The sequence below is a fragment of the Scomber japonicus genome, chromosome 22 (genome assembly GCF_027409825.1).
Source record: "Scomber japonicus isolate fScoJap1 chromosome 22, fScoJap1.pri, whole genome shotgun sequence".
Lineage (NCBI taxonomy): Eukaryota > Metazoa > Chordata > Actinopteri > Scombriformes > Scombridae > Scomber > Scomber japonicus.
The window spans coordinates 877,770-898,486 of NC_070599.1; the positions used below are offsets into that span (position 1 = coordinate 877,770).

The 20,717-nt window shown below is 49.2% G+C and overlaps 3 non-coding genes and 1 pseudogene across 3 annotated transcripts; all 4 read right to left on the reverse strand.

The window, feature by feature from the left end:
- Positions 1-466: 466 nt before the first annotated feature.
- LOC128384811 (5S ribosomal RNA) lies at positions 467-585 on the reverse strand. The gene has a single exon (XR_008324549.1). It is a non-coding gene; the product is annotated as a 5S ribosomal RNA (ribosomal RNA).
- A 164-nt stretch (positions 586-749) lies between these two features.
- On the reverse strand, positions 750-836 carry LOC128384861 (uncharacterized; annotated as a pseudogene).
- Positions 837-10,066: 9,230 nt separating this feature from the next.
- Positions 10,067-10,257, reverse strand: LOC128384848 (U2 spliceosomal RNA). Its single transcript, XR_008324579.1, has one exon. It is a non-coding gene; the product is annotated as a U2 spliceosomal RNA (small nuclear RNA).
- Positions 10,258-10,490: 233 nt separating this feature from the next.
- Positions 10,491-10,654, reverse strand: LOC128384845 (U1 spliceosomal RNA). Its single transcript, XR_008324577.1, has one exon. It is a non-coding gene; the product is annotated as a U1 spliceosomal RNA (small nuclear RNA).
- Between the last annotated feature and the right edge of the window lie 10,063 nt (positions 10,655-20,717).

Sequence of the window (20,717 nt, forward strand, 5' to 3'; positions counted from 1 at the left end):
ACACCTGGTTCTCTTATCAAATCTTTTTTATGTAAAGCCTGTTTTATAAGCGACAAAACAGGCTGCAGAAAGCCCATTTAAACATGCTGTGACACCACTGACAGTTCCTCACACCATCTGAGTGGCGGATAATGGTGTCTCAGCCATCAAATACGTGCTATCCTTTAACATTACTTTCATAGGAATTGTTTTTTTCTGTGGAGAAAAACACACAGCCGGAAGGACTGCAACCTTGTTTCTCAGGCTATTTGTGTACACGCGCTTATAAGATGATTGCAGGCTTTTTACAGGCTGTAACAGTGAGAACTGGAACCCTAAAAACTACTCGGAAAGTGAGGCGTCTCAGTGCCACCTCTCTGGCGTGCATACAGACACAGCTGGAATGATTGCAGCTTTTGTTCCTCAAAGCCCTGTGTGCGGTGATGGAGCAACAGCGCCTTCCTTTGGTGACAGCTGAGAGAAAAAAAGCTTACAGCACCTAGTATTCCCAGGTGGGCTCCCATCCAAGTACTAACCAGGCCCGACCCTGCTTAGCTTCCGAGATCAGACGAGATTGGGCGTGTTCAGGGTGGTATGGCCATAAGCAAAAGGAGGCGATTGCAGTCTTAGCCAAAAGGCCGAGAAGCGATGACCCCTGGACGTTGGCCGCCCCGGCCCACCTCCCGCAAGCTTCAGCCTCAGCGTGGTGCCGTCGTTTCAACGGGCTTGGAGAACGGCCGCTGCTTAGCAGCTCGGCCCCCCTAGGTGTGATAGATCTAACTCGTGGGTGTTCCTCTCCACGGAAGTCTTTAGTAAAAGGCGAAAGACTTGTACGTGATGAAGAGAAAGCCGAGTAAGTACGCCCCGCTCACCAACAGCAGACGAACACAACAGTGGTCCCAGTCACCCCCTTCACGGTGAGCCCCGACATGGTGAAAGGAATCCCAGGCCACACCCATTCCCCTACACCGCGCAGAAAGAACAAGGCGCCAACTTTTTCTTGTCATGTTTTTAGATTTTGTGAAATGCGGCAAAGAGCTCCAGGCTTTCCAGCCACAGGACTAACGTCCTACTCGGGTGTTCCAGAGGAGCAAGGGTCAAAATGTGGAAACGCTTCACGATGTTGCGTGTCATCCTTTTGCAGCAGTGAAACACTTGTTCTCTGTCCCAATTGTCCCAATTCCCAGGTTTTTTTTTTTCTTTTTCATTGAACAAATCAGCCCAGCCAATCAGGTTGAAATATTTGTCTCAATTTGTCTCAATTTGGAGAATCCAACTTTCTCAACCAATAGGAGAGCTGGATTTGTCCCAATTCTCCGCCATCTTTTCTCCCCGCCCCGCTGCCTTCATTCAGCCTTCAGACTGGAAACGGAGAGCATCTGGTAAGTGTAAAACTCACTTAATACTTATCTAAAGTGCTGTATGTATTAGCCGAATATTATGCCGTGTTAAATAAAAATATATGCTTGAATTTTGCTTCACCTCGTCACGTTATACCACCTTTACTCTTGAATGGCTGTATTGCTAGCTGAGGTGACGGCGCGGTCTTGCTAGGTCCCGCTATTACTTGTAAAGTGCACATAATGTCTTTATTTATATCGGACTTTATATAAGAATTATTTTCTGAATTTATTTTTACATGTGTGCTTGTAACGGGACGCTTTGACGCGTTGTAACGGGACGCTTTGACACACGTGTTGACACACAGACGACATGACAGGCGCCATATACCATGTAAAAAATCAATGAATATTTATTAAGTGCATTATATTTTCACACGTCACATATAAATCCTCTAGAGACATTATTAAACCTATGTTATAAGTTGCTGTATTACTTTCACACACACAGTGATATTTAAAAGAGAGAAATTATGAGCACAGCTGAACACATGTTATAAGTTGCTGCATTACTTTCACACACACACACAGTGACATTTAAAAGAGAGAAATTATGAGCACAGCTGAACACTAATGTAACTGTGTTGTCTTCTTGTGTTATACAGATCATTTTTGAAAGTATGACTGTAAGTACTACATGTGTCTTCACCCCATTTGCATTTCATATCTGTACTTGCACTTATCATAACGCTGATGTGCATTTTCTCTGCTTAGAGTGAACATCCAACTTTCAGGCCCCTAACGGGACTCTCCTGTTAAAGGCTTCGGCGGAAGCTCAAGCCCTGGCCCACCAGCAGGCAGTTGGGGGGTACAGGGCCAAGAAGCCGGAGGAGGTGGATGCAGAGGCCTGGGCCCACGTCGCTTCCGAGGGCGGCGACACCTCCAACGCCGCCCTCGTCCTGAGCCGGTGGAAGGTCCAGTTTGGCAAGTACCAGGGCAAGATCTTCCACTGGCTCCTGGAGAACGACGTGGGCTACGTCATCAACCTGGTCGCCTCCCACCAGAAGGAGAGAGAGAGGACGGGGTCTCAGTCCCCCCTAATGGCCAACAAGGTAGAGTCAGAGCCTTCAGTCTGATATTTATACAACACAGTTATAAGTAAGAGTGATGACAGCTTTACTTCTGTGTCAATTTACAGGATGCCCTTGTCCGCTACTCCTCGGCGTACCCTGACTTTGTGGAGGCAGTCAGGTTCCACCGTGCGTTCGAGGAGGCTCGGGCAAAGTCCCTCCAGCCCGGTCAGGAGGGACAGGCACTTGTTGGCTTTGGGGACTTTAAATCTGAGACCCTGCAGAGCCTGTACGAGTCGGAGGACAAGAAGAAAATCAGGTCAAATGTAATAAAATGTGAATAGTTATGTAGCTGCTGTGGTGATTACATTCATCTAACAAGCTCTCTGATTTGCACAGGTTTGTCAACTACCTCCGGAGGAAGGCCCCAGCTCCCGGGACACAGATGGAGAACGCCGTCCGGTACATCCGGAAGAGAGACAGGCAGAGAGCTGCTCCTGCTGCTGCTGGATCGTCCACCGCTGCTGCCACCAGCACCAGCACCACCACCACCACCACCAGCAGCAGCAGCAGCACAGCCTCTGACTGGGCTACCAAGAGTGGATCTACGTAAGTGTTTTAAAGCTGTGATGTTGAATAGATGCACTCTCTGCAGAGACGCATTTGTCATGTTGTGACATTATACATGCTGTTGTGTGTTTCTTCTCATTGTAGACCTCTTGACCCTGCCATCAAGGCCTTTCTCTCCGGGCGGCGTTCTCTGTCTGGGTTGGAAATGCAGGCCAAGCTGCAGAAGCTGATGCCACCAAAGCCTGCATTTCCAGGCAAGTTCCAGTACAGTCTGATCACATCACAGAGTTCAACTTGACTGTTTTTCTCATGTTCGCTGTTTTTGCTCTTTGTTGATTCCCTCTGACTGTGTGACTGCAGCCTCCTCCAGACCAGCTCTTCCCTCATTGTCATCTGAGGAGCCATCAGATGAAGAGCTGGTCAAGGCGGTAGTTGACACTGAAGAGTGTAAGTAGTAAAACTAAAGTGTTAAATATGGAATATTGTTTATGAAAGAGAAGCTGGGATTCATTTTGACTGCTCTTAATATTTTGCTCTATACTCTGCAAATATTTGTGATTATTGAACACTGTATTTCTCTTTAAGCCTCCCAAGTACAGGCCCCTCTCTCTCTCCGACCGCTGCATCCACCTCCTGCCATCGCCGCTGCCACCACCGCTGCTGCCGCCGCTGCACCGTGTGAGGGGGCTGGTGTCTCTGCCGTGCTGGAACCCAGTGATGAGGAGCTGCTGGAAGCATCGCAGGAGAACCTCCCCACGCAACCTCCAGCAGCCCTCATCCTGGACCAGCCCGCAGAGTCACCAGCTCCCTCCACAGCAGGACCGCCGCCGCCGCCACCCAGAGAGGACTTGGAGGAGATGCCTGGGCCTGCCTTCCTCCCTCCTCCACCACCTGCTAGCAGTGCTGAGGTAAAGCTGTCTGTCACTAAACACTACATGTTACCTGTCAGGTCTCAGAGGTCACTGCTGTCCTCACCCATAAAGTCATTTCCTAAAATATTAAAGTGCTTTGTATGTTTGTCTTGTTCTCCCTCCAGCTGCTGCCTGTGTCCTGGCGAGCAGCTCTCACTGCGGAGCAGCAGCAGTGGATCGGTCGGGTGCTGTTTACCAGGAGCAGCACGGGGAGGGCTCAGCTCATCAATGAGCTGAACCTCTGGTGGTACCCTCCCCAAGCCCGGCCGATCTACAATCAGCCTCCCGCGTCCCCCGACCCCTTCTTCGCATGTCGGCTGTTTCTCTGGATGCCACACAGGATCTGGGGTCTGCAGCTGACATGCCCCCAGCCTTTGTGCACTGGGATCCTCACAAAGGCTGGGCTCTACAGGACCATCCGGAGGGTCCTGGACATCGACGGCTGGTATCTCATGGCCACTGAGTACCTGGAGTGCCGTCGATGCACGAAGAAGGTCGGCGGATGGTCACAGGGCATCATCAGGCAGCTGTCCCCCACCTACAGCTGCCAGTTTCCGGCTGTACTGACGTACAAGTGAGACAGACTTGTTATTGTTATATATATATATGTATGAGTGTTAGTTGTGATAAATGTGTATATAACTTTGTGTTGTGCTTCTGCAGGCTGTCCTGTGACCTGAGGGTGGTTGGACAGCTGAAGTCCCGCACTCTGGGCAATAGTGCGAATCAGCTGTACAACACCCTGCGGGAGCAACACTCTGACGCCTAGATGCGGAAAGCGATCAACTACCTCGGCGTTTGCGAGCAGTTCCTGGCCTTGTCCGGGGGGCATTTTCCACCACCGCCCCAAATGCCCCCTGTTCCATCACCCATCTGGCTGCTGACGGTCTTCGACTACGATGTCCTGACGCGGCTGGATGAGTACAAGGCCAGGATCACGTCCACCTTCGGATCCATCTTGAAGATGGATTCGACCAAGATGGCAAGTTGTCTCTCACAATTTCATATTTTACACCACAGCTCTCTGTCTCTCTCTCTGTGTGTGTGTGTGTGTGTGTGTGTGCGTGCGTGCGTGCACACTGACATTAACTTTTGAAATCTCTCCCCCGCCCCTTCTCTCTTTCCCCCTGCCAGGTGACGAAGAAGCTCGCAGGTGCCGCCTCCGACACGGCCGCCTGGGTCTCTAATGTCGGCAATGAGCACGGGCAGGTCCTCATGAGCGTCCTCACGTGCACCGAGGGTGCTGAGGGCCTGTCCAGTATGGCGGCCGGACTAATGAGGCGGTACCGACTCGCCGGGGTTCCCCCTCCAGAGGTCATGTACGTGGACCGGGACTGCTGCAAGAGAGACGGCTTGTCGAAGACAGCTGCCTTGTTTCAGGTGTGAAAGAGAGACTGTAAACTCTAACGCTCCCAATGACAGTTAAAATGTAATATGAATGATTTAACACATTATTATGTTTCTGGATCACAGGAGTGGGGACAGCTCGTGGTGAGGCTAGACATCTGGCACCTAATGAGACGGTTCTCATTGGGTACCACCACCCAAAGCCACGAGCTGTACCCTGCCTTCATGGGGCAGCTGTCTCACTGCATCTTCGAGGTGGACCCCGGAGATGCCAGCCGTCTCAAGGAGGCTAAGCGGTCCCAGCTGGAGGGGAGGCACGGGATGGTCGGCCTGACTGACGCCGAGGTGATCCAGAGGATCACCAAGGAGGAGTGGCGGCTCCACTGTCAGCGGAGGACACGTGGGGCCGAGGAGTCTACGCTCCTCATCCAGGACCTGCTGGACACCTTCGGCGGCCCGTCAGGAAACGACACCCTGGGCGTCCCGTTGCTCGACGCTTTCCGCATCCGGGACATTTGGAGTACGCAGAGGCGCCATCTCAGCTGCATCCAGGACCCACCAGGTGTGCAGCTGTACACCGAGACCGGCAGGCTGACCAAGGGCGGAGTCATCCTGCCGGTTTATCGCTGCGCGCGGGGCTCCACGTCCTTGGAGTCCTTCCACCTCCACCTCAACCGGTTCATCCCAGGTATCTGAATGTGTGCCATGTGATCAAATATATTCTGTGTTCTCATAGAAATGAAAATTCACTTTTTCATGTGAAACCTCCTTCCTCAGGAACGAGAGCAAGTGCAAAGTACTTTCAGGCGTTCCTGGTCGATGGACTGGTGAGGTGGAACGAGGACCGCGCAGCAGCAGCTGCACCACCACCACCACCACCGGATGCAGCTGAGGGTCAACAGATGGCACCTCTGCACTCCTACAGTGGCCACCTCAAGCACGTCCTTAATCAGAAGAGCCAAAGGGTGCTTGGCCTTCACATGGTTAAGGACTTCACCAAGCCTGCTGCGTACACAGGTATGTGACCTGACAACTTTAAGTGATGTGTCTTCGCTTTAGTCTCACATCATGAATGTGAAACTAAACAAAAAGACAAGTAGCATTTCTCAAATCCTTTGTTTTTTGCTGTGACAGGGGAGCTCATCGGGGTTGAGTACCTGTACCAGCAGACTAACAGGGTGCTTGAGGATGTCAGCTTGGACCCTGACACTCCGGACGAGGCTGCTGCCGTCGACGCGCTCGAAAACGTCGACGAGGTTATCGAGGTGGACGAGGACGATCCCACCGTCTTCCCGCCCGATACTCCAGCAGCCCGGTCAGGTCATCCAGCTGACGCACCCAAGTCTGAGCCATCCGGTCCGGACGCCCCCGACCAATCCACCCCTCCCAAGGCCCCTGGAGTGAAGCCTGCTCCTGCCTCCCACGACTCCTCCTCAGAGTCTGAGGTAAGTTTACTGATTCAACTTAATTTTACTGATTATATTCTTGAACAATAATAATAATAATAATGATAATAATAATAGCAGTAGTGTAGATTTTGGATAAAGCTTACTGCCTATTTGCTCATGTCTTCCTTCTGTCTTGTTTCTCCTCAGGAGGAGATGCAGGGTCCTGATGGCCAGCCAGGATATCAGCATGTCCTGAAGCTGGCCAAGGCCCTGCTGGAGGCACGGAGCCTTCAGGGGCTTTCAGACAGGAGGGTAGACAGACTCGTTGCTCTCTGGCAACGCCTGCCAGAGACCGACAAGAAGCGAGTCGTCTACCCTCCCAGACACCGGGAGGGGCAGCACGCGGGGCGCTTCAAGGCAGCGAAGGGGAAGGACACCTCTTGCCCTGGAAAGCAGAGTCTCCAACGGTTTTCTGATTTCCTCTAGTAAACATCTTCTGTACATTAATGCACACTAACACTCTCGCTCTCCTCTCAGCTGCCTTCTCGGACCGTATTCGGGCCCTGCAAATTGGCCTAGCACCAGTCGCCTTGTGGAGGCCATTTGCAGCCAGCTCTGCCGTCTCCACCCCGCGGCCACGCGGGTCGGGGGGACCACCAAAACTCGGTGGTCCCTCATCCTGGCGGACTACGTGGCCGTCAGAGAGGCAGTGCTGGCCAGCCCGAGGCTGATGGCTCAGACTGAGATTCAGCTCTTTGAGCTAAATCAAAGGACGCTCTCACAGTGGTAAGAGTGTGACATGAAGCTGCACTGTGATTTATCTTTTGATGAAAGCTGAAGAGTCTAAAAACTGTCTGTGTTTGTCTTCCAGGTTCTCTAGACGCCAGAAGGAGAGGGGAGCGGCTGTGCTGCTGCAGGGAACTGGCGTCGTCCCTGCAGTAGCCATTGCCCAACAGCCTCTCCCTGCTGCCAAAGGGCTGTCCTCCGTGCCGGTGGTTAGAGGACAGCCCTTCTCCTTCGTTGTGCCCGAGGAGCCAGGGCCCTCCTGGAGGGGCCTGCCACCACCTCCTCATCCTGCTGCTGCTGCTGCTGCTACTGCTGCTGCTGCTGCTCCCCCTGCTCCCCCTGGACATCCTCCAGCTGCTGCTGCTCCCCCCCCTCATCCTCCTATTCAACTCCTCACTGCTCCTCCACTGCTCCCAGGTAGCCTCACCCCACCTGCCCCTCAGCCTCCTCCTCTTCCTGCTGTACCGAGATCCACAGCCCACAGGAAGAGGAAGGCGGCTGAGGCGGCTGCCGCTGCTGGGGAGCAGGGCCCGCTGCCTGGGGGCAAAACCCGGCGGCCAGTGGCACAGTACGCCTGCCGCAAGTGTGGCCAGCCCAAGAGGCTTGACACTGGCCACACAAGGGTCACACAAGACAGTACTGTGCGGCCGTCGGGGGAAAGACTGTGGAGGAGTGGAAGGAGGAATTGAGGAAGAAAGGACAGGACGATGGGGGTGGGGCATCTTAGTTTTTTAAATTTGTTTTTATTTACTTTTTTTTATAATAAAAAAAACCTTTGAATGGTAAATACATGTGTCTGTCTTATTCTTTTTGCTTATTGCTATTAATGCTTCATTGTGTTCACCAGAGAGTCTGCAGCTAACTGTGGGTTATTATACAGTGTTTTTTATTTAAAAAAGGTCACAAATAACAGAGCAGCAGAAACCACATTACATGAATCCACACAATATAACATATATATATAATTTAATACATTAATTACTCATTATTTTGGGAATCATAAAGACTACAAGTCAGCAGCAAACTGTGTGTTATTATAAAGTGGTTTTATTCAAAAAAGGTCACAAATAACAGATAGAGCAGCAGAAACCACATTACATGAATCCACACAATATAATATATATAATTTAATACATTAATTACTCATTATTTTGGGAATCATAAAGACTACAAGTCAGCAGCAAACTGTGGGTTATTATAAAGTGGTTTTATTCAAAAAAGGTCACAAATAACAGCAGCAGAAAATACATTACATGAATCCTTCCTTTCTCTCCTCTCAACCCCAACCGGTCGAGGCAGATGTCCGCCCACTTCTGAGTCTGGTTCTGCCTGAGGTTCCTTCCTGTTAAAAGGGAGTTTTTTCTCGCCACTGTTGCTCATGTGGTCTTTAAAGTTAAAACCTGAAGAGTTGGTCTAGAACATGCTCTATGTGTTAAGTGCCTTGAGATGACTTAGTTGTGATTTGGCGCTATACAAATAAAGATTGATTGATTGATTGACACAAAAATATACACACACACACACACACACACACACACACACACACATACATATATATATGTATATATATATATATATATATATATATAATTTAATACATCCATTACTCATTATTTTGGGAATCATAAAGACTACAATCACTTTTGTCACTCACTAGACACTCAAATATAATAGTTTTATATATTTATTCATTTATATATATTTATAAATATTATACAATCACTTTTGTCACCCACTACACCAGGCATGTCAAACTCATTCCACAAAGGGCCATGTGGCTGCAGGTTTTCATTCCAACCAAGCAGGAGCACACATGCACACCAATCAGCTGACTGAAGAGTGAGTTCAGCTGATTAAATGAGTCGAGCCTGGTGTGCTCCTGCTTGGTTGGAATGAAAACCTGCAGTCACATGGCCCTTTGTGGAATGAGTTTGACACCTGTGCACTACACACTACTACACCCAGTGTCTAATCCTTGCTCCAACCGGGAATCGAACACGGGTTCCCCGCTTCACATCTCGCAAGAGCAAAACCCCCCTTCTCTCCCGCCTCCATGCTAATCTTCTCTGTATCGATTCCAATTTTTCATATGTACTGCCTTGGCAAGTACACAGGCAGACAGGTGCTGCTTCCCTTTTACTCCCCCGTGGGAAGAATGACCCCTTGGCCGCAGTGCGGTCCGGAGGGCAGTGGGCAGCACCCTTGCATGAAGCATGAAAAGAGCGATCAATCCCCTCGTGTGACCCATAGCAGGACAACCGAGAGACTCTCAGACACACCCTGTGGACTCATCTTTATGACAAGCCCCGCTGTGGAATGGCCTTCATGCCAAACCTCTTATGCCCCCACAATCTCCCTCTTTGTGTGCCGCCCCAAGGTGCAAATCTCACACCGTGTCACGCTGCACTTTCCCCCCTATTCGACGCAGGTGATTAGAGATACTGATGAAGATCCAGCAGGGGGCATGTCTGCTCTCCTTGAGACAGGCAACCTGCCATCTGCTGTGACTCAATCCCCCTGGCCAAAGTTGTATCAAATAATTCATAGGAAACAAAGATGATTTGCTCATTTTCAAGGGTGCTTGAACAACCTTGAAATGGATCTCAACTCGTCAGTGCTGCTAGACCGGCCTACCTACTCAGTTAAGTCTTTTTTCATATTAAACATAGAGAGAGGGGGGGTGCACCGTTCCTGGAGGTACTGCAATACCGGGTCGATGCGTGGAGTGGACGGAGCAAGCCCCTATTCCATCTCCCTGCTCCAAAAAGCAATTTAATATATGGTCCCCGGGTAGGGGACATATCAGATATTAAACTGACAAGAACAGATACTACACTTGATCTTAGCCAAAAGGCCGAGAAGCGATGACCGGAAAAGTGTCGGAGTTGAAGGAGTGATCCTCTGCAGCGTCGGTCCCGCTCACGGTGTCACAGAGTCCAATGCGAGGAAGTAACTTGGAGCTGCATTCTATCAAAAGATAAGACGACCGTTTTGTGTTCAAAAGGACATCCGTCTCTACACGAGTCAATGGAGAATTCACCAATTTCTCACTTGGTTTTCTAACCTCAGTAAGCGTTTAGTTTTCTTTCAACAACTTATCAGGGGAGAGCGCAAACGCAGTCCCCCACTACCAGAAATTATGCAATCGAGATTCCCACATTTGGGGAATTCGCAGAGGTCAGCACAACCGGAGTGCAATGGTTGAGCCTCGCCCTGGGTGAAACAATTTTTAGGCGCTTTATTAATTAGTGTCAAATTGATAACAACACAGAACATTCACAAAATTGACAGTACATTACAAACAACTATTTACATATTTACATTAGATGTACATAAAGGACATCAAACTGTTAGCATTCCCCCAATAGTGTATCAACATTCCAAATTCATTTGTCTTAGTAATCAAATATGATTAAAATCAGTGAGTTTTCTATCTAAATCCCTCCCACATTGACTCTGTAATGAACCCATATGGAATTTTCCATTGTACAATTATTTCATCATAGCTGTATTTCTTCCTGTCTTTTTGAATGTAATCTTTAACAATAGAAAGTCCTACTTTCACAACCGATTCAGGGGATTTATACACATTCTTAAAGGCCAACAAGTTTCTACATTTCCATATACCATCTTTTATACAATTGATAACCGTCCACCATCTTACAGCTTTTTCAGTTTCTTTGGTGCCCATATCCCCATAAATTATGTCATTATGATCAGGACTCTTATGTAGGGCCATTAGCCATGAATTTATTGTTCCCCACACCTTTTGCACAAAACGACAAGACCAGAAAAGATGGTTTACTGTCTCGTCAACCTGACAATTCATTCTAGGGCACTTTGGACTTCTGGTGCATCTTCTTCTATACAAGAAGGCTCTAGTCTGGAGGCAGCCATGAACTGCCCTCCAGGCTAGGTCCTTGTGACTATTCAAAAGGAAAGGGCAGTTTGCATTCTTCCAAATCTGAACACACTGGGGTTCTGTGAGCTTTCCTACTGAAACAAGGTTGGAGGAGTAGGTAGAAAGTCTCTCCTCAATGTTTTTCCTGTTAATGCGCCCTAAGTGGGACTTGTCCAATTTTGCTATTTTAAAAAGTGACAAGGCCTTCTCATATAAGGTAGGCCTAGTCTCTGCATGGGGGAGTCCTAGGGGGATCCTTCTACCCACACCAGTCAAGATCCCTTGACCAACCCAAAATCTTGCAAAATAACACCACATACTGGAATTATTACTCAACACTGCATTCATGATTGGACAGAGAAACAAGGAATGAAGTTTGGAGCAAAAATCTGGTACTGCTTTCCCTCCTTTGTTAAGAGGTCTGTACATAATTTCTCGTTTTAACAACTCTTGTTGGGATCCCCATATGAATTGAAATATTGTTCTTTTGAGGGCGGTGAGAAAGAAGTCAGGTGCTGGTAAAGTGGCTGCCAGAAAGGTGAGGGAGGCCAAAACCTCTGCTTTCAGTACCAGGACCTTTCCTGTGATAGTGAGCTCTCTTTGTTCCCAACTTCTTAGCTTCCCTTTCAATCTCGGGAGCCTTTGTTCCCAATTTACTCTTTCCATATCCCTCCCAATTTCAATTCCTAGCATTTTGATTCTGTCTTTTTTTTGTGATAGGCCAAAATTAAATTTTTCCTCCCCCCAATTTAGGTACAGAATCTCACTCTTAGCCCTGTTTAGTTTGGCCAAGGAAGCTTGGGAGAAGAGATCACACCACTTAAGGGAATTAACGACAGATCTGTTATCACAACATAGGATTGTCATATCATCCATGTACACTGTCAATTTTGCTTCCCTTCCCCTACTTCCAGGGACAAGTAGGCCATGTATTGAGGGGTCCTGTCTGATGGCACATGCGAGGGGTTCCATAGCAAGAATAAACAAAATCACAGAGAGTGGGCAGCCTTGTCTGACTCCCGCCTGTACTTCAAAGGGTTCAGTAAAAGTCCCATTTACAGCAACTTTACTGAAACAATCGTTATATAGTAAATTGACCCATGCCCTTAATTTTGGACCAAATCCAAAGGCTACTAATACTCTCTTTAAATAGTCATGACTGATTTTGTCAAAGGCCTTCTCCAGGTCTAGGCCAGCTATACTGAGGGGAAGCTTGCGATCTTCTGCATACATATAGGAGTCACGTACTAAGGCAAGACTGTCGCTCATATTTCGACCTGGTATTACACAGGTCTGCTCCACTCCCACAATTTGGTCAATTACATCTTGAAGACGAAAAAACAGTGCTTTAGCTATAATTTTTCTGTCAACCCCAAGTAATGTTAGTGGTCGCCAGTTCTTAATGTCTTTTTTTATCACCTTTTTTGAACAAGAGCGTTATAGAGCCTTCCCTTAGGGATGATGGTCTGAGTCTGGTTCTGCCTGAGGTTTCTTCCTGTTAAAAGGGAGTTTTTTCTCGCCACTGTTGCTCATGTGGGAATGTTGGGTCTCTTTAAAGTTAAAACCTGAAGAGTTTGGTTTAGAACCTGCTCTATGTGTAAAGTGCCTTGAGATAACTTTGTTGTGATTTGGCGCTATACAAATAAAGATTGATTGATTGATTGATTGATGATGGTAGGGTTCCCTTGCCCAAGCACTCATTATACATTTCTAAAAGTGGGGTTTTCAGTTCTTCCCAGAAGGTCACATAAAATTCTTTAGGCAGGCCATCCGAGCCTGGAGCTTTGTTATTTTGCATGCTATTTACTGCTCTTGTTAATTCATCTATAGACAATTCAGTTTCAAGGCTTTCATTTGAATCAAATATATTTTTGTTCATTTTTAAAAGAAGCTGGGAAAGGGCTGCTTGGTCTAGTTCCTCAGCTCTATATAGGTCAGAATAAAAGGAGTGAACACAGGTAAGTATCTCTTTTATCTCCATCTTTTGAATACCATTTTTGTCATATATTGCTTCTATTATATTTTTTGGCCTTGCTATCTTCCTGAAGAAGTATCTAGAGCATTTTTCATTTTGTTCTATGTGTTTTGTTCTGCTGCGTGTTAAAAGGCCAACACTCGCTTCTGAGTAGATACTTCTCATTTCTTTTTTCAGGGCGTTGATATCATCAGTCACATTCCAACCAGTATGTGACATTGTATAGAGTCTCTGAAGCTTATTCTGCTGTTTTCTGAGCTTTAAGCGCTTTCTTTTTGCTGCTCTTTTCCCTTCCTCAATGAAGAAGGATTTAGCTCTAGTTTTTACATCCTCCCACCATTCTCCAATTGAGCCATAAGCAAACTGAAGGGAAGACCAGAGGGCTAATTTTTCTTTAAACTTTTTTACCACTCTTTCATCTTCCAATACCGATATGTTCAACTTCCAGAAACTTCCCTCTTTTTTTGTTGCATTCTTTACGGTAAGTGAACATTGAATTAATGAATGGTCAGAAAAACAAGTAGGTTTAACTGTAGCTTGTGTAACCTGAAGGCCCTTTGTGATGAAGAGGAAATCAATTCATGAATGTGTTTTCCCATTTGACCATGTAAAACCAGGTAAGTTAGGGTTTATGGAACGATATGTGTCAGTGAGTCTGAAATCCTGCATGAGATTAATTAAGGCTGTGGAGCTGGAATCCAGTCTAACAGAAGTTTTTGTTGAACGATCCTCTTTTCTGACCAGGCAATTAAAATCACCTCCCAGAATTGTCCCTCTGCTACTTAATAAAAGTGCTTGTATATCATTTATCAACTCTAGCCGTTCTTGTAGTTCAACAGGGCAATACACATTGATAATTCTCAGGTTAACATTCAAGTAAGCAAAATCAACACATAGCAACCTCCCTTCTCTGATGCGCTGTACCCTTTGCACTCTAAAGTCAGGCCCTTTAAACAGGATCACTACTCCAGATGACCGATTTTTGTTGTCACCTGACCACACAGATTGACCATGCGTCCATCTTTCTTCAAAGTTCTTATAATTGTCTCTGTATGGGATATTACACTCTTGCAAGAGAAAAATGTTACAGGGCTCTGAGTGCAGAGACGTAAATACTGAAAGGCACTTAATTGGGTCACACAGTCCTCTGGTGTTGAGTGATGCAACAGACAGAGAGGTCATAGTGAAGCAGAGGGGGTTTAGTTGTCAGTATTCATGCTTGTCCTTGTGGAGCTACTTCTCTTTTTCTTTTTCTTTTTCCGTGAAATATGTTCCCCCTCCCTTATCTTACTACCTATTTGGGTGGCTGCAGAAAAAGCTGACAAAGCTTCTGGGTCTAGAAAGGGTTTGGAGGGGAGCGAGGAATTGGACCATATCCCTACCTCTGGGGTGTTTGTGGCATGGTCTCCAATTTCTTCTTTGGACCTTTTTGGGGGGGGTGTGCTGTCACAGGTTGAAGAGGAGGTGAAGGAGTTCTCAGTGCCACCGGGGAAGGACATGTCTTGAAGACCAAGATCTAGAAGGTGACGAAGCCTTTCACAGTCTCCTGGATTGATGCTAGGCATAGAGCTCTCCTCAGAAACCTTCTTGGAGTCCTGGTCTGGTTGAGGATCTTGAGCTAGGGTGAACCTAGGTTGGGCAGCTGGTAGTTCCTCTTGGAGCTGTCTCAGGACCTCCTCGATAGTTCCCTCATGCTCTGTGGATGGCAGTGCAGGTTGGTTCAAAAGTTCCCCAGCCTCAGGATTATCCTCGTTACTGGATTCCTTTCTCATCCCATCTTCCTTCTTGGATTCAGGTGCAACACCATGGGGGAGGTGGGGAATCTGTAGGTCTTGGCTGATACATGTTTCAATTGAGTCTTGGCTGTTGGTTGGTTCTTGAGATGATTTGACCTTGGTCTGTTCTGGTATGACCTGGTGTACGAAAGGGCCGTCAGATCAGAGGCAGATACGCATAACAGTTACGCGCGGCGCATCGGGAGCGCGCACACGCGAGCCTGAAGACGAAAAGTGCAGAGTGGAGAGAGAGAGAGAGCTGACGCTGCCAGTCAGAAGCTGCCAGCCAGAGACTAAGTGATTTAATTGATAATTGTGTGCGTGCGTCCATGAGACCTGTAAGTCGTATTATTTATGTTGCTAGTTCACTATCATTTGTTTTCATAAGTTGTTAATTATAGCCACCTAGCTTGGAGCTGCTTGCTACCATGAAAACATGTGGTTGTTAATTGATTAGCTAGGATGTGTAGCTATGTATTTTTCTGTAATAAGTTAGCAAGCGCACTGTTTATGCTAATTAGTTACACTGCATATAATATGCAGAAAGGTGCGTTTATTACAATTATTAAAGGTGCATTATTTCAATATATTTTGTGTATGTAATGTGGGTCAGATAATATGTTTCTTTCTTTTTCTGGACAGAACCACTCACACAAAGCTATGCCCATGTTCTGTACTGTTGCTTGAGCTTAATTAAACAGTCAAACTAAAGAAGAGTTGTCAGCATCTGTGTTTTGACTGACACACCTGGGGCGAAGCTAGAGATCAGAATCAGCCAAACAGCAATTCATACAGTCCTTTATTATCCCTCAGTAACATTGAGGTCCTTCGAGCCGGATCTCTGACCTTTACTCCAGGATAAGGATGCAACAGTACAGCAGTGGAGCCCGCCCTAAGAGGGATAGCCATCCACCACGTCATCTAGATGATTATGAACTGGACTATCCAAGGGGTAAACCACAAAATACACATTACTCAAGCACAGTACCATATGAACATGGGCATGAAGAGGATGAGTATCATCACCTGGAGGGAGCAGCCAAGATGACCTCTCTCACTCCTCCTAACCACTCACCTTATCACATCCGAGGTAAGAGAGATCAAGAAGAGCAGTATAGCTCCTTCGGCTTTTACCAGGAGCTGGAGACGATAAGGGAGGAGAACACACGGCTTCGTGAAGCTCAGTTAGCCATCCATAGGGATTTCGGGCAGCTTCACTCACTCAGAAAGGACATGAGGTCGCTCGTTGACTCAGTCCGCAGCCTCCAAGAAGCACAGGCAGCAACAGTTAGCCATGCCCCCATAAGGCCCCTCGATCTACAGCCAGGTGCAGGCGAGTGGCCTGACTACATACCCCCACCTGTCCAAGCTCCGCCCTCAGCAGGAGAACAATATGAAGAAGATGAATGGCCAGAACCCCCACCACCATGGCCGGAGCCTGAAGAGCAGCCACAGAGGAATAAGGTGGCACACATCCTGGACCAGGTGATGCATGAGCTCCAGGAAATCAGATTCAATACCCCCTCTGCCACTGCGACCCACAACAGACCGGCAGCGGTGAGTGCTCTTCCTCCAGACAGGGGACGTCCATACCAGGTGAATCTGCTCCCTAAGCAGCTGGGTTATGGAGGCCCTCAGCAGCATCCTCCACAGTCCAACTCCACCCCAATCCAGCGCCAGCCAGGCCTGCAGGCTGATACACCAGCAGCACAATGGGCCCCACCTCAACCAGCGCTCCCTAGGCCAGGCACACCTGCACCTCAGCTAAGGCCGGCAGAGCCTTCCTACGGACAGTCCTACAGGGACCCCCCTCGAGCAGAGTCATCTTACAGGGGACCCAGGCCCACTGTACCAGACTTCAACCAGCGAGACCCAAGTCAGTTCGCTCGATTGAAGATTGCGCTAGAGAACCTGTTACCAGCTGATGCAACAGAGCTCTTTAAATATCAGATCTTAACAGACCACCTAAAGCTGGAAGAGGCGTGCCTAGTGGCAGATTCATACCTCCATTCTCCCACTCCGTATTCAGACACCATGGCTGCTCTGAATGAGAAGTTTGGGCAGCCGTACCAGGTCGCATTAAAGAGGATAGACAGTGTTATGACCTCACCTGATGTCTGTCGTGGTGACACCGCTGCTTTTGAGAGGTTCGCCTTACAGGTTCAGTCGCTGGTGGGAATGCTGAAGACTCTGGGTCCTGCAGGTGAGATTGAGCTGCGATGTGGATCACATGTGGCGCGCCTGCTCAGTAAGCTGCCGCTGGAAATGAGATCAGACTTTCGACGCTGTATGTTTCGCAGTCCAGGAACCACATACACACTCCAGGACTTTGCAGATTGGCTCCAGTACGAGACATGGTGTCAGGACTTTGATGGCAATTCACCTAACAAAGGGCAGAACGGAAACCAGGGACGGAGGTCAGAGGGTCGCTATGTAAATCGTATGACGTCTGTCTTCCATGGGGCTAAGGATGCAGTGGGAAGGGGAATCACCCCCTCCGCCCCTTCAGATAAGAGGAGGCCTGAAGCAAAGGCATATTGTCCTTATTGTGACAATGAAGCACATTACCTCAATCAGTGCTCAGCTATCCAGAAGCTCACCAAAGCCCAGATCACTGAGTGGATACGGTCCAACAACAAATGCTGGCGCTGCGGAAGATCCCATCAGGCTGCACAGTGTACCCTTAAGAAGCTCTGTGGCCTCTGCCAAGGCAAGCACTTGCAAGTACTCCATGAAGTTAACAGCAGAGCGCCTAAGGAGGAGTCAGAGACAAGTTGCCTTGTGAACACCTCCACCGAGGTACTCTACCTGGATCGACCAACGGACTGCAACCGTGTGCTGCTGAAAGTGATTAAGGTGATCCTGCGTAACGGTAAGCGCGCCATGGACACTTACGCCATACTGGATGATGGGTCCGAGCGCACGATGCTCCTTTCCGCTGCTGCAGAGAAGCTGGGTCTAGAGGGGACGCCAGAAGACCTCGCTCTTCGAACCATCCGTCAGGACGTCCAGATCCTCCGGGGGGCGGCTGTATCATTCAGTGTATCTCCAGCCTCACAGCCCAAGAAGAGATTCTGCATTAACAGAGCCTTTACAGCTGCTCGCTTGGGATTGTCTGACCACTCCTATCCGGTAGCTAGTCTGCAGAAAAGGTACAGACACCTAGCAGGTCTCTCCCTCCAGCAGTTTGAGAACGCCAGACCACTAATCCTCATTGGTGCGGATCACCCACATCTCATCACCCCCATCGAGCCAGTGAAGTTGGGTCCGCCGGGTGGACCAGCCGCCATCCGGACTAGACTGGGTTGGACGCTGCAGGGCCCGGCACGGCTTGTGGAGCAACAACTACGGCCGCAGCAGTGTCTCCTGACGTCCACAGTCCCTGCCAACACGGAGCTCTTCCGAAATGTTGAGAAGCTGTGGCAGCTCGATATACTGCCATATAGGAATGAGAAAGTAGTGACCCGGTCTAGACAGGACCAAGAGGCGGTCAATCTACTGGAAATGAAGACCACCCGTGTGGATGTGAACGGAGTCCTGCGCTATGCCACACCACTTCTCCGTAAGAAGGACATGCCACACTTCCATGCCACCAAGGAGGCAGTCATGCCAAGCCTTCGGAGCACAGAGAGGAGGTTGGCCAAGGATCCAGAGAGGACCACACATTACAAAGCTGAGATACAGAAGCTGGTCGATGCGGGCTCAGTCCTCAAACTGGAGCCTGATGCACTCAGCGGAGAGGGGGAATCGTGGTACATCCCGCACCACATGGTGACCCACAATGGGAAAAACCGCATTGTGTTTAACTGCTCGTACCAGTTCAAAGGCCTGAACCTCAACGAGTCTCTCCTGCCCGGACCGACGCTAGGCGCATCACTCCTGGGGGTACTGCTTCGTTTCAGGGAACATCCCGTGGCCATCAGCAGCGACATTAAAGGGATGTTCCACCAGGTTCGCCTCTTACCAGAAGATAGGCCTCTACTGCGGTTTCTGTGGCGTGACATGAGAAGAGACGACCCCCCAGATGTCTTTGAGTGGCAGGTACTACCATTCGGTACCACTTGTAGTCCATGCTGCGCAATCTATGCTGTTCAGAAGCACGTTTTGGACCACAGTGAGCCTGGAGACAGTGTCCGGTCCTCAGTGGAACGATGTTTTTACGTGGACAACTGCCTCCAGAGCCTACCAACAATAGTGGAAGCCAGGGAGCTCGTGGACAGGCTGAGGACCCTCCTAGCCTCCGGCGGTTTCGAACTGCGTCAGTGGGCCAGCAATAACCCCAGTATCGTTGGTCACCTGCCAAAGGAGGCCCGATCAGATAGCCTGGAGCTTTGGCTCACCCAGGATAGTGCAGAGGTCCCTGAATCAACGCTTGGGCTCAGTTGGCACTTCCAGTCAGACAGCCTAGGGTACAAGCAGCGGCCTGTGGAGTGCGAGGTGCCGACCATGCGGAACGTGTATAAAGTCCTGGCAAGCCAGTACGACCCTCTCGGGTACATCTTGCCTTATACAACCAGAGCCAAGGTTCTGGTCCAGCGACTCTGGGACAAGAACAGAGAATGGGATGACCCCCTCCTCCCCCAAGAGCTCCTAGATGCCTGGAACGAGTGGGTAGAGGAACTACACGTCCTACCATCCATCAGCCTGCCAAGGTGCTACACCCCTGAAGCAGTGGACAGTGCCAGCATCACTCGGGAGGTCCACATATTCTGTGACGCCTCCGAGAAGGCATATGGGGCTGTGGCATACCTGCGGACAGAGGACAATCAGGGCAACACCTACCTGGCGTTCCTCATGGCAAGATCGAGAGTGGCACCCAAACGTCTCCTGTCCATGCCGAGACTGGAACTGTGCGCAGCGGTGGTAGGAGCGCAGATAGCCACAGTGATTCAGCAGGAGCTCACCCTGAAGATCAATGGCATCACTCTGTGGACTGATTCCACAACTGTGCTGATGTGGTTGCAGTCCGATTCCTGCCGCTTTAAAGTTTTCGTTGGAACAAGGGTGGCTGAAATCCAGGAGCTCACAGATCTCCGGACGTGGCGCTACGTGGATTCAGCAAGGAATCCCGCAGATGATATCACCAGAGGAAAGACCCTGAGAGATCTGGCAGAGCCCAATAGGTGGAGTCAGGGGCCACCATTCCTCCTCCGAGCCTGGGACGAGTGGCCAGGAAACCCTCCCCTTCCTGCCCAGGAAGAGGTAGCGGAACTCAGGAAGTCGACCTTCTGCGGAGTCACATCTACAGTGGGGGAGCCCCGAACCCAAGACGCAAGTAAGTGCAGCACATGGAGGGAGCTCGTAGAGATGACTGCGAAGGAGCTTCACGGGGCGGCAGATCAGCACAGCGGTCCTACATCTGCAGATTACCAGGAGGCAGAGACCCTCATCTTCCAACGAGCCCAACAGGACAGCTTTCCAGATGAGATGCGCCTTTTGAGAGCTGGTAAGCCTGTTCTGTCTAGTAGCCGCTTACTTACCTTGTCCCCAGAGTTCGACGAGTCAGATAAAGTCATCCGGGTTGGTGGGAGATTACGGAGATCGGCAGAGCTCGACTACGCTACCCTGCATCCTATCGTTCTGGACCCGAGCCACCCTGCCGTCAAACTCCTGATACAGGATTATGACAGCCGTTTGCGTCACCCTGGGCCGGAGCGGGTGTTCGCCGAAATTCG